The sequence below is a fragment of the Myotis daubentonii genome, chromosome 13, assembly GCF_963259705.1.
Source record: "Myotis daubentonii chromosome 13, mMyoDau2.1, whole genome shotgun sequence".
Taxonomy (NCBI): domain Eukaryota; kingdom Metazoa; phylum Chordata; class Mammalia; order Chiroptera; family Vespertilionidae; genus Myotis; species Myotis daubentonii.
The window spans coordinates 21,005,856-21,018,464 of NC_081852.1; the positions used below are offsets into that span (position 1 = coordinate 21,005,856).

The 12,609-nt window shown below is 56.1% G+C and overlaps 1 non-coding gene across 1 annotated transcript; it reads right to left on the reverse strand.

The window, feature by feature from the left end:
* Positions 1-3,112: 3,112 nt before the first annotated feature.
* On the reverse strand, positions 3,113-3,213 carry LOC132215059 (small nucleolar RNA U13). Its single transcript, XR_009448424.1, has one exon. It is a non-coding gene; the product is annotated as a small nucleolar RNA U13 (small nucleolar RNA).
* Between the last annotated feature and the right edge of the window lie 9,396 nt (positions 3,214-12,609).

The window sequence follows — 12,609 nt, forward strand, 5'->3', positions numbered from 1 at the left end:
AATCCTAGAACAGAAAACATCTGATTTTTTTTTCCCTGAAGGACATTCATAGCATGCCCACCTATCCCCCACCTATCTTAATATGTTGTGCTTTCATTACTATTCACCTAAAATATTTTCTAATTTCCCTTGTGATTTCTTCCTTGACCCCTAGAATATTTAGAAGTGTCGCTTAATTTTAAAAGATTCAGGGATTTTTGGATGTCCTAATGCTACTGATTTCTAATATAATTGGTGTGATGCCATTGCATTGTGTTGTTTCAATCCTTTTAAATTTGCTGAGACTTGTTTTGTGGCCTAATATACGATATTGGGTCGGCATTCCGGGGTTTTTGGAGAGACCTCGTCCTCCATAGTGGGTGAGTACAGTGTTCTGCGGATTTCAATTAAGTCCGAGTTCCAGGAGGAGGGAAGTGGAAGATGAGGTCACCACGTCAGGAGGGGAGACTGTCCCAGGACTCCTCAGCAGACGTCTGTTCATACCTGTGTTATGTGGCCGCCCCCGCCTGCAAGGGATGAGGGCAGGTGAGGCTTTCTAAGATTCTATGGAGAGAACGTCAGGGAGGAGGGGGCTGGAATGGGTGCTGAGGAGGTGCAGTAGATTAAATGTCTGTGCCCCCAATTCCCAATGCGATGGTACTTAGAGGGAGGGCGTTTGGCAGGTAATCAGGCCACAGGGTGGCGACCTTGTCAATGGGATTAGTGTCCTTATAACAGAGACCCCGGAGCCTGGCCAGTGTGGCTGTGGGTCGAGTGTCGTCCCATGCACCAGGAGGTGGCCGGTTCGATTCCTGGTCAGGGCACATGCCCGGATACTTCTCTCTCATCTAATTTATGTTTCTGTCTTTCTCTCCCTCTCCCTCCTTCCCTCTGGAATCAATATATAAATGATCCCAGAGAGCTGCTTTGCCCCTCCCACCGTTTGAGGACACTGAGAAAACAGTGCCTGTGAGCCAGGAACCGGGCTGTCACCGGACAGGAATCTGCCAGTGCGCTGACCCCGCCTCGGATCGGTGAGGAAGAGGTTCGTGCTGTTTTGTAAGTCACCCGCTCACGCCTCTCCGGTCTGGGTTAGTCTGGGATAGTGCTCCAGCCTCGCTGGTCACGGTGGTGATCTGCTGGGTCCTGGCGCCCTTCGTGTGCCCTTCTCAGGGCTCCCACCTGGATTCTTACTCGCAGTCCCTCGGTGTCTGGGCTCCTCTGAAAGCAGGGCCCGAGACAAGGGCCAGGTGCGGGTGCGGGAGCTTATGGGGCTGAAGAAGAGCAGGATGCAATGGGAAGGAGGGAACGTAATACTCAGAGCATTGCTGAGGTCACTGCTGAGGCAGCAGGGCCTGTCTCCTGCAGTCGGCATCTCAGCATGGTCACCAGGAGCTGAGCCGTCGCCCGCCGGCCCCTCCCGGGCTGGCAGAGGATTGCTGCAGGGGCACGAGCTGCCCAGGGGCCGGGTGGCCAGCAAGCCAGGTGCGCCACGTCGCCCTAATCACGTTCACGCTCTGGACGGCAGAGGAACGATCCCGTGGGCCCTCACGGCCGCTGAGGCCCAGGCTTACTCACGACGCTGGTTCCAGTCTGCACTGCCCGGCGGGATCCGGAGCCACAGAGCAGAGATGGCTCCCACGCGTCTCCTCCATCCACCCATCCATCCATCCATCCAGGGCACCAGGTGGGCCGAGGGAGCTGTGGGGGGGGACTTGGGTGGGCCAGGGAGCTGTGTGGGGGGGACCCGGGTGGGCCAGGGAGCTGTGTGGGGGGGACCCGGGTGGGCCAGGGAGCTGTGCGCGCAGGGGAAGGGCCTCTGCTGTCTGTCCCGGCTCAGAGGCTCAGAGTGAAGGGATGTGTGAGCAGAGCGGGTGGGCAGGAGGTGAAGGACTCAGTGCAAGGGGAGCAGGGCCTTGTGGGGTGACTCAGCTCACAAGCAGGAAGGAGCCAGTGTGTTGCGGGTGAGGGCGGAGACGGGAGTGCAGAAAGGGCTCCCGGGGAGGGGCTCGGAGCTCTGCGCTTGCCCCTGCGCTCACGTCTAGCGCTGCCATGGCCAGTCATCACCCCCGTGGTGGCTTCACACCACAGTGTCCCCCCAGCTTCTAAGCCACATGTCCCACACGGTCTCCCCCGGCCAAGACCCAGGTCTCGGCAGAGCTGTATGCTCCTCCGGACGCCCCAGGGAGAGGCCACCTCCAGCTCCGAGGGGCCACCCCATTCCTTGGCTGACGGCCTCTTCCTCCATCTTCAAAGCCAGCACCTGTGCGGCTCCAATCCTCCTTCCAAAGTCACGTCTTCCTCTGACCGCAGCTGCGAAAGCGTCTCCCTTTAAGACAGTGCTTCTCAACCGTGGCTGCACATTAGAATCACCTGGGAATCCTTTTAAAATCCTGATTTCTGGGCCTCATCCTCCGGAAATTCTGTTTCTTTGCTATGGGGTGGGGCCACAACATTAGTAACAAAGAAACAGAATTTCCGGAGGATGAGGCCCAGAAATCAGGATTTTAAAAGGATTCCCAGGTGATTCTAATGTGCAGCCACGGTTGAGAACCACTGAGCTAGAGGCCGATATAACTGGGTCAGTGATGGCGAACCTATGACACGCATGTCAGAGGTGACACGCGTGTCAGAGGTGACACGCGAACTCACTTTTTGGGTTGATTTTTCTTTGTTAAATGGCATTTAAGTATATAAAATAAATATCAAAAATATAAGTTTTTGTTTTACTATAGTTGCAAATATCACAAAATTTCTATATGTGACACGGCACCAGAGTTAAGGTAGGGTTTTTCAAAATGCTGGCACGCCGAGCTCAAAAGGTTCGCCATCACTGGTCTAGGTGGTTGTCGGTGTAAATGCTTGTTGCAAACTTGTGACACAGAAAAACGGAAACGGAAACCAGCACACGCACACATAGTGGGACTCTGTGTGACGTAAAAGGAGAAAGCACTGGCCTCAACACTGGGCCAGGCTCCACACCAGTACCCCATTCGGCCCCCCTAGTGGGAACCGCGGCCTCCTGCTTCAGAGGACTCAACCACGGAGCCACACGCGGGGGCTGTGTATCCTCTCAAACGAGACGCACAGAAAGAGAAGATACCAGGAGGATATTTTCCTTTCTTTTTCCCTATGTCAGCCGGGGAAGGTGTGGACGAGGTAACAAGGTTTGAGGGAGGCGCCTCCCACACAGGAGTGATCACCCAGTCACCATAGTGTGAACCACAGACGGATCTAGAATATCCTCAGGGTTCTCTCCCAGGAGCCTCTCCCAGGGCTTTCCTTCCCTTCTTGCTTTTTCCCAACAATGAGCATTGGCTTTTCGCCTGCCCGACCCTAACTCATTCCCAGCGGCTGCTTCGGAAGGAACGTGTCAGGGGCTCTGCAAAGAGGGGGCAGGAAGGAAGAGGGAGGAAGGGGGGCGGGTCAATCAGGCCAAATTGCAACAACCACATGGTTCCTCTCTGCGGTCACAGGGAAGAAAAAGGAGCCAGCTGGCGTGGCTCAGGGGTTGAGCGTCGACCTAAGAACCAGGAGGTCAGGGTTCAATCCCTGGTCAGGGCACATGCCAGGTTGTGGGCTCGATCCCTAGTGTGGGGCGTGCAGGAGGCAGCCGATCAGTGATTCCCTCTCATCATTGATGTTTCTATCTTTCGTTCCCCCTCCCTTCCTCTCTGAGATCAATAAAAATATATTTAAAAAAAAAAGAAAAGAAAAAGGAGCAAATGACAAAACGTCAAAGGCATTGGCAGGTTTGTCCCCAGAGCCCCTTCCCGGACGGCCAGGGTGGAGGGTCTCTGTGCGGTAGTCGCCTCCCTCCCCGGGCGGGCGGGCCGGCCGCGCGTGTCCACCTGCCCCAGACTCGGCAGCCACAGCGAGGGGTCGTCGCCGGGAGAGAGGACTGGCCGCCACGGGCTTGGCGCTGGGTCCTCAGGTTTGGTGTCTGCGCCCTCCCAGGGCCCTGGGGGTGGCGGGATGACCACCTGCTCACGACGGTGTCCAGATTCACTGTCCGACTGGAAACCTGAAGACAGGGCCCAGTCCTGCCCGTTGGCACACCTGCTCGGCCGGGGCAGCGGGGGCTCCCAAGAAGAGTGTGTGAATGAATGCACGAGCCTCAGCCATCATCTGTCCCTGAGGGGTGGCTCAGTTTACCCACGGTTGTCCCAAATCACTCAGCAGGGATGGAACTGGAACCCAGCCTCCTGGAGGCACGTGTGCTGGACTTACACCCGGGCCTTCCTTCAGTCTTGTGAGCACTGTTATCATCTATTTTACAGACGGGAAACCGAGGCACAGAAAGATGAAAGTCATAGCAAGTCAGAGGCTGGGCCAGATTCTAACGCAGATCCTCCGGCTGGGTGGCCGTGACCATCCAGAGCGGGTCCGTGATGTGCCCACGGCCACACGTCGGGGGTGAGACCCCGTCCGGGACCAGGCTGTCTGCTCCTCACCGGACCAGGCCCAGCCAGGTGAATGTAGCTGGTCCAGAATCTCCACAAAATTAGCACAGAACTACAGGACCGAGGGCCGTGGCTTGACCGAGAAACGAGAAGAAAAGGGTTAAGGGTTTGAACTGGTGTCGCTCTGATGGGTCGGCAGCGTGTTGTGGCTGCAGGGGGCTGTGTGGCGCGTTCATAGGAGCACGGTGTGGAGAACAAGGGGGCGGCAGGTGCTCTCCGGTGCTCGTCCCAGGCCGCACCAGGGTGGCTTCAGTGCATTACCAGCGGCACGACCATGGGGACGAACTGATGTCAGAGCTCAGATAAGAAGCGCTATCGGGACTAGGAGGTGTTCAAGGCTGCGGGGGACCCGAAGGGGACTCGATCCCTGACTTACGTGAGGTCTTCCTCTCCCAGCCCTGACAACTACTAATCTGCTTTCTGTATGGGCTTGCCGATCCGGGATATTGCATATAAATGGAGTCGTACAATCTGTGACCTGTGGGCACTGACTTCTCTCACTTAGCGTCATTTTTTGAGGTTCATCACCTTAGAGCGTGTATGCATGTTTCATTCTTCTTTATTGAATAACTAGAGGCCCAGTGCGGCGGGGGGTGGGGGGGTGGGGGGGAGGGGGGAAGGGGGGTGTCCCTCAGCCTGGCCTGCGTCCTCTCACAGTCTGGGATCCCTCAGGGGATGTCCTACTGACAAAGTGGGCCTAAGCTGCAGTCTGGCCTCCCTCTGCGGGAGGCAACCAGAAAGCCAATTAGGGGCAGCGCTGGCCGGCGAGACCCCATCCCCGCCCCCATCACCCCTCTGCCTCTGCTGTTTGCTGACACCTCACCCCCCCCCATCGCCATCCCCTCCCTCTGCCCACTGGCACTCACCTTGGCTGGCCCGGTGCCACCTGCTTGCCAGCCCCACCCCCCTCCGACTGTTATTCCCCCGTTTGGCCGATTTGCATATTACACTTTTATTCTATAGGATATTCCTACCGAACTGTCTCCTTCAGTTCCTGGAGGGCACTGAGCCTTTTCCCACCTCCAGACTTTGCACAGGCTGTTCCTGCTGCTGCAGCTCTTCTCCCCGCACTGCCCCAGACCAACTAACTCCTGCACCTCTCATGTTTCTTTCCTGGTTCCCGGGATAAAGGAGACCCCTCTCTCACGGGCCCTCAGAGGACCCATCCTCCTCATCGCCCTGAAAACACGCTGACGCTGTGTGTGCGTATCTGTGTGAAGTTTGTCTTCCCTGCTAGATTAGAGGCCCACGTGGCAGGGCCTGGGCCCTCTAGTTCATCATCGTGTCCTCAGCACAGCACCTGGCACTTTGTAGGTGCGCAGTCTTTTCTTAAGTAAGCGAGTGAGTGGTTTTATTAAACATCTACTGGGGACTAAAAGGTTTATATACATCAACTTTCCCCAAAGCCAAGCAAATTAGTGGCCAGAGTTGGCATTCAATAACTTTCTGGGTCATTGCTGCCCAATTCTGCATCCGCCTCAGCTCCTCTGGGTTTAGGGGTCTGGGCACGGCTCCCTAAGGCAGCTGTGGGCTTATGTAGAAACCAGAGAAGACAGTTTAGCCTGCTGTTAAGAGCACTTAGGACAGGGGTGGGCAACCCCTGGCACGCGTGCCAAACATGGGACACCAGTCACTTTTGCTGGCACGCGAAACCCTCTCTTATAATCTTCCATTTACAATTTTTTTTTAGTATTGACTTTTTTATTTTTCAGATAAATTCAGTGTAGGTGCATCTTAGATAAATAAATAATTTTACATAACAAGTATCTTAAAGACCATAGACATGGACTGATGAGAGAGGGGAAGAGCAATTTCTATGCCTCTGCCTTAACTCTCCCTGCCTTCCTAGATCCGACCAGTGTTTTGGTTTCATCCACATACGCTTGGGATCTTTGTTCTCAGTGATGAATTTTGTTAAGTCTCGTAATAGGAGTAGCCTGATGGATGCAAGTAGTAGCTCGTGCATATCTCTGAAGGTCACAAAATATAAACCTGATGTAAAATCTCTGTCATCAGTGATGCAGCAGCAAAAGTCCCACTGATAATATCAAACGGAGTCATAAAGTTTTCTGTCGGACTATCAGTGTACATGTATACATTAAAAAATAAATGTATTTTTCATCATCATATACTGTGTTTTTGTTGCTCAAATGAATTTTATTATTTCTCCAAGGTTCTTCACATACGTACACCTTAAGAGATATCAAGTAGGCGTAACATGTTCTCAAAAAATTAGGGTTGGCACGCAGAAGAATTTTGAGTCAGAGATTTTGCTGGTTTTGGCACGCACTCTCAAAAAGGTTGCCCACCCCTGACTAAGGGCATCATTACTTTAAGGTTACTCCTGCCCCAGCCTGGCTCCTCCTTGCTCCCTGACCCCGTCCCTGGACATCTGGCTGAGTGTGAGGTTTCAAAAGACTAGGAGCAGGGTACCCCCCGACCTCTGACCCCCGCCCCCCAACCCCGCCACACACAAGGGTTAGCACAGCAAATGTTGTGTTCTTCTGCCCTCTTGTGGCCTGTCTCAGGATAGCAAGTACCAGTTTCCTTGCCTCCCTGATGCTAATGCTGCAACTCGCCACGAGAGGGCAGGGTTCTCAATACTATCCCACGCAATACAATACTTCCCCCTTCCAACCCCAGCTTTAAAAAAAAAACTACATATTTAAAAAACACACAACTTCATTGAGCTATAATTCATATACTGTACACTTCACACATTCAAAGAGTACCATTCAATATGTTTTATATATTTACAGAGTTATGCAACCATCACCTCAATACAATTTTACAAAACTTTTATCACCCCAAAAGAAACCGCCATCCCGTTACCACCCACCATTTTCCACCGCCCAGCCCTAGGCAACCACGAATCTGATTTTTGTCTCTATATCTTTGTTTGTTCTGGACATTTCATATAAAGGAACCATACAACTTATAGTCTTCAGTGACTGGCTTCCGTCATTTAGCACAATGTCTCAAGGTTTATCCACGTTGCAGCATGTATCAATGCTTCATTCCTTTTGTTGCAAACTCATATTCCATTGTATGGCTATGCCCCGTCTTATGTACACACCCATGAGCTGGTGGATATTTGTGCTGTTTCTGTTTTAGCTGTTACAAATAATGCCACGATGACATGTGTGTGCAGATTTTTACATTGGATGTGTGCCTTCTTTTCTCCTCAAGTCTCTACATATATTTAGGTGAAAACTGCTTAACTCTGTATTTAACAATTTGAGAAACTGCCAGACTTTTTCCACTGCAGCCGCACCATTTTACATTCCAGCAAAGCTGTGAGCCCACGGAGGGCAGGCCAGACCTAACACAGGCCCAGCGACTGTGGTTACTGACGTGTGGGGACCGCTGGACAGTGAATGCAGCAGGCTGGGAGGTGAGGCAATCCCGATGGACCTGGAGGGACGTTTCTTTGGGGAGATGAACTGTGGGAAGTGGCCAGGGCAGCTCGGAGAACTAGATCGCACAGTGTGAGGGGCTGTGGGAGGCTCCGATGGCGGAACACAGACCCCCTCCCAAGGAGGACCTCGGCCAGCATTCCCACACCTGGCACCCTGCCAGGTAACGAAGGAGGAGCTGTGAAAGCCTCCAATGAAGAAAGTGGGGTCCCTGGGTGTGGGAGATGGGGGTCCAGGTGCAGGGCAAGGGGAGGAGCACTGGTGGAGGCAGGAATGGCTGCAGAGGCAGGGACGGGGTCAGGAGGGAGGGAGGGAGGCTGCAGCAGGGAGGCCGATGCAGAAGGGCCCCAGGGCGCTAGGACGGTGGGACCAGACCCCTGCCCAGGAATGCCCCCTCCATTCGAGGACGACATGTGAGGTGCACGGGCCCCAAGACGTCTCCAGTGCTGGCTCCCCAGGGTCCCCGCACTCACCTTGGCCATTGTTGAGACAGAACCGAGACCAGAGTCCAGTGTGACATTTTCTGGGCCAGGCCAGCCCTTGCCTTTGAAAGGCTCTTGTCCAGTCCTGGCCGGTTTGGCTCAGCGGATAGAGCCTCGGCCTGCAGACTGAAGGGTCCTGGGTTCGATTCCGGTCAAGGGCATATGCCTAGGTTGCAGCCTCAGTCACCAGTAGGGGGTGTGCAGGAGGCAGCCGATCAAGGATTCTCTCTCGTCATTGCTGTTCCTATCTCTCTCTCTCCCTTCCTCTCAGTAGTCAATAAAAAGATATATATTTTTTAAAAAAGCTTCTTGCCTGTAGAATCTCAGGGTTCCTGACTCCCAAATCTGTCTCCGCTGGGTTCACCCGTGCTCCACGCTGTGCATGTCTTTAGCTTCAAGGAGAAATCTCAGCTTCAAGGCCAATGGGGTCTCTGGGGCTTGAGGGTGGGGGTGGGGTGCTGAATGTGGCCACATCCAAGGGCTCAGCTGAGTGACTGGGACCCCACAGGAAATCAACACAAACTCTCGGTGTAATTGCTTTATCTTAAATGTTGGCAACTAACTGAAATCCATTTTTAAAACCAAACATAATTCCTTCAAGACGGCAGGCCAAACACAGCCTTGGGGGTGGGGGCAGGCTGGGTGGCCACAGGGCTGCAGCTGCAGCTGATCCCCGGCTTCCTCAGTGATTTGGCATCTGCTCAGTCCTCCACCCCAACCCCACTGTGCTACATGGGCAGGTGGGGGGGGTGGGGGGGGGGCTGGGGCTTGCAGGCAAAGCTGTTTCCTTCCAATGTGGTCAGAAACCCCCTCAGGCCTCCCTACCACTGTTCCCAGCATTAGTACAGCCACAGCTTCTCCAGCTCCTGGTAGGGCTGGGGGTGGAGGGCTGAGGGTGTGGGGCTGAGGGTGTAGGGCTGAGGGTGGAGGGCGGGGGTGTAAGGCTGGGGGTGTGGGGCTGAGGGTGTAGGGCTGAGGGTGTAGGGCTGAGGGTGTGGGGCTGAGGGTGTGGGGCTGAGGGTGTGGGGCTGAGGGTGTAGGGCTGAGGGTGTGGGGCTGAGGGTGTAGGGCTGAGGGTGTGGGGCTGAGGGTGTGGGGCTGAGGGTGTGGGGCTGAGGGTGTGGGGCTGAGGGTGTGGGGCTGAGGGTGTAGGGCTGAGGGTGTAGAACTGAGGGTGTGGGGCTGAGGGTGTAGGGCTGAGGGTGTAGGGCTGAGGGTGTAGGGCTGAGGGTGTAGAACTGAGGGTGTGGGGCTGAGGGTGTAGGGCTGAGGGTGTAGAACTGAGGGTGTGGGGCTGAGGGTGTAGAACTGAGGGTGTAGGGCTGAGGATGTAGGGCTGAGGGTGTAGAACTGAGGGTGTAGAACTGAGGGTGTAGAGCTAAGGGTGTAGAACTGAGGGTGTAGGGCTGAGGGTGTAGAACTGAGGGTTTGGGGCTGAGGGTGTAGGGCTGAGGGTGTAGAACTGAGGGTGTAGGGCTGAGGGTGTAGAACTGAGGGTTTGGGGCTGAGGGTGTAGGGCTGAGGGTGTAGAGCTGAGGGTGTAGGGCTACGGGTGTAGGGCTGAGGGTGTAGGGCTGAGGGTGTGGGGCTGAGGGTGTAGAGCTGAGGGTGTAGGGCTGAGGGTGTAGAACTGAGGGTGTAGGGCTGAGGGTGTAGAGCTGAGGGTGTAGGGCTGAGGCTGTAGGGCTGAGGGTGTTAGGTCTGAGGGTGTGGGGCTGAGGGTGTGGGGCTGAGGGTGTAGAACTGAGGGTGTTGAGCTGAGGGTGTAGGGCTGAGGGTGTTAGGTCTGAGGGTGTGGGGCTGAGGGTGTGGGGCTGAGGGTGTAGAACTGAGGGTGTGGTGCTGAGGGTGTGGGGCTGAGGGTGTGGGGCTGAGGGTGTAGAACTGAGGGTGTGGGGCTGAGGGTGTAGGGCTGAGGGTGTTAGGTCTGAGGGTGTGGAGCTGAGGGTGTGGGGCTGAGGGTGTAGGTCTGAGGGTGTGGGGCTGAGGGTGTGGGGCTGAGGGTGTGGGGCTGAGGGTGTAGAACTGAGGGTGTGGGGCTGAGGGTGTGGGGCTGAGGGTGTGGGGCTGAGGGTGTAGAACTGAGGGTGTGGGGCTGAGGGTGTAGGGCTGAGGGTGTTAGGTCTGAGGGTGTGGGGCTGAGGGTGTGGGGCTGAGGGTGTAGGGCTGAGGGTGTAGGGCTGAGGGTGTAGAGCTAAGGGTGTAGAACTGAGGGTGTAGGGCTGAGGGTGTAGAACTGAGGGTTTGGGGCTGAGGGTGTAGGGCTGAGGGTGTAGAACTGAGGGTGTAGGGCTGAGGGTGTAGAACTGAGGGTTTGGGGCTGAGGGTGTAGGGCTGAGGGTGTAGAGCTGAGGGTGTAGGGCTACGGGTGTAGGGCTGAGGGTGTAGGGCTGAGGGTGTGGGGCTGAGGGTGTAGAGCTGAGGGTGTAGGGCTGAGGGTGTAGAACTGAGGGTGTAGGGCTGAGGGTGTAGAGCTGAGGGTGTAGGGCTGAGGCTGTAGGGCTGAGGGTGTTAGGTCTGAGGGTGTGGGGCTGAGGGTGTGGGGCTGAGGGTGTAGAACTGAGGGTGTTGAGCTGAGGGTGTAGGGCTGAGGGTGTTAGGTCTGAGGGTGTGGGGCTGAGGGTGTGGGGCTGAGGGTGTAGAACTGAGGGTGTGGGGCTGAGGGTGTGGGGCTGAGGGTGTGGGGCTGAGGGTGTAGAACTGAGGGTGTGGGGCTGAGGGTGTAGGGCTGAGGGTGTTAGGTCTGAGGGTGTGGAGCTGAGGGTGTGGGGCTGAGGGTGTAGAACTGAGGGTGTGGGGCTGAGGGTGTAGGGCTGAGGGTGTTAGGTCTGAGGGTGTAGGGCTGAGGCTGTGGGGCTGAGGGTGTAGGGCTGAGGGTGTAGAACTGAGGGTGTGGGGCTGAGGGTGTAGGGCTGAGGGTGTTAGGTCTGAGGGTGTGGAGCTGAGGGTGTGGGGCTGAGGGTGTAGAACTGAGGGTGTGGGGCTGAGGGTGTGGGGCTGAGGGTGTGGGGCTGAGGGTGTAGAACTGAGGGTGTGGGGCTGAGGGTGTAGGGCTGAGGGTGTGGGGCTGAGGGTGTGGGGCTGAGGGTGTAGGGCTGAGGGTGTTAGGGCTGAGGGTGTAGGGCTGAGGGTGTAGAACAGGGTGTAGGACTGAGGGTGTGGGGCTGAGGGTGTAGAGCTGAGGGTGTAGGGCTAAGGGTGTAGAACTGAGGGTGTAGGGCTGAGGGTGTGGGGCTGAGGGTGTAGAGCTGAGGGTGTAGAGCTAAGGGTGTAGAACTGAGGGTGTAGGGCTGAGGGTGTTAGAACTGAGGGTGTTGAGCTGAGGGTGTAGGGCTAAGGGTGTAGAACTGAGGGTGTAGGGCTGAGGGTGTAGAACTGAGGGTGTAGAGCTAAGGGTGTAGAACTGAGGGTGTAGGGCTGAGGGTGTAGAACTGAGGGTTTGGGGCTGAGGGTGTAGGGCTGAGGGTGTAGAACTGAGGGTGTAGGGCTGAGGGTGTAGAACTGAGGGTTTGGGGCTGAGGGTGTAGGGCTGAGGGTGTAGAGCTGAGGGTGTAGGGCTAAGGGTGTAGGGCTGATGGTGTAGGGCTGAGGGTGTGGGGCTGAGGGTGTAGAGCTGAGGGTGTAGGGCTGAGGGTGTAGAACTGAGGGTGTAGAACTGAGGGTGTAGGGCTGAGGGTGTAGGGCTGAGGGTGTAGAACTGAGGGTGTAGGGCTGAGGGTGTAGGGCTGAGGGTGTGGGGCTGAGGGTGTAGGGCTGAGGGTGTAGGGCTGAGGGTGTGGAACTGAGGGTGTAGAACTGAGGGTGTAGGGCTGAGGGTGTAGGGCTGAGGGTGTAGGGCTGAGGGTGTGGAACTGAGGGTGTAGGGCTGAGGGTGTAGGGCTGAGGGTGTTGGGCTGAGGGTGTGGAACTGAGGGTGTAGGGCTGAGGGTGTAGAACTGAGGTTGTAGAACTGAGGGTGTAGGGCTGAGGGTGTAGGGCTGAGGGTGTGGAACTGAGGGTGTGGGGCTGAGGGTGTAGGGCTGAGGATGTTAGGTCTGAGGGTGTGGGGCTGAGGGTGTGGGGCTGAGGGTGTAGGGCTGAGGGTGTGGAACTGAGGGTGTAGGGCTGAGGGTATAGAACTGAGGGTGTAGAACTGAGGGTGTAGGGCTGAGGGTGTAGGGCTGAGGGTGTTAGGTCTGAGGGTGTGGGGCTGAGGGTGTGGGGCTGAGGGTGTAGGGCTGAGGGTGTTAGGTCTGAGGGTGTGGGGCTGAGGGTGTGGGGCTGAGGGTG